The following is a 1339-nucleotide window of genomic DNA, read 5'->3' on the forward strand; positions in this document are numbered from 1 at the left end:
CCTCTTCACAACCAGAGCCTCTGGTTCTATAGACCAGAGCCTCTGGATTCCAATCATTTGAGACCAGAGCCTCTGGATTCCAATCATTTGAGACCAGAGCCTCTTTGGTCCCAAAATTGGTCTCCCTCATCCTTTCATGCATATAACTTGGTCATATTTACCATTCATGCAACCAGAGCCTCTAGTTCCAAAGACAAGAGCTTCTGGTTTTCAAGTCCTTCGCGACCAGAGCCCCTCTGGTCCTAATTGGACTTCAAATACATCTTTTTATTACATTCTTTAACCATATATGCATCGCCTTCAAAACCAGAGCCTTTGGTTCTAATGACCAGAGCCTCTGGACTCAAAGTCTTTGGAACCAGAGCCCTCTGGTCCCAAAGGCCTATCCTTTTTACAACCATTTACATGAACTTAACCAAATTCCATATATGTTTGCATCATCATTCATAACCAGAGCCTCTGGTTGTAAAGACCAGAGCCTCTGGTTGTAAAGACCAGAGCCTCTGGTCATCAAATTCAACCTTCGTATTGATTCTAGGGGGAGTTTTTAAACTCAATACACATTCCCATCCATCATCTGAGGGGGAGCTTTGCATTCATCATCATGCCCCCATATTGCACAAAACATGCATTCTCCCATCTAAAGCCTTTGGTTCGTCTATATAGAGACTCAGGAGCACACAAATGCAATATAAATGATGAATCATCCCTTGCATTCAACCAGAGCCCCTTATGTACTTCTTAAAGGGTATGTTTTCTATCCAAGGGTTTTTCATGCTTAACCAGAGCCTCTGGTTTGTCTATCCATAGTCTCTTAGTCTTAAAACCCAACATTCCATCGATGAATAAGTTTATCACTCTCAACCAGAGACCTCTGGTTCCCCACCCAAAAATTCATGACCAACCAGCGCCCCTTTGGGTCAATGACAAAATTATTTACCCAACAAACCCATCTTTAATTGGAAACATTTTAAAGATTATACACAATTGCAGCCTTTGTGACTAAAAACTATACAACATGGGTTTTTAGAACACCAAAACTTCGTAATTAGTATTTATCTTACAATTAGAAGGATTTTTAAAATATTAAATATTTTTTTGGGATTATACTTCAAGAGATATTATTTGGGGTAATTATTTTATTTTAATTATCCCAAACGTCATCATACACGCGCCTGACACTTTCAACAGCCTGTTCCCCATACAACCCTTCATATTACCCTTCCACCCACCCTATTAAGACACGTGTCCTCCTGCAATAATGACACTGTGCAGATAATACGGCCCACAATCACCCTAACAAATCACCTTTTTGCCAAACATCCCTTTTTATAATCAT

The sequence above is a fragment of the Cynara cardunculus genome, unplaced genomic scaffold, assembly GCF_001531365.2.
Source record: "Cynara cardunculus var. scolymus isolate 2C unplaced genomic scaffold, CcrdV1 Un_Scaffold_998, whole genome shotgun sequence".
Taxonomy (NCBI): Eukaryota; Viridiplantae; Streptophyta; class Magnoliopsida; order Asterales; family Asteraceae; genus Cynara; species Cynara cardunculus.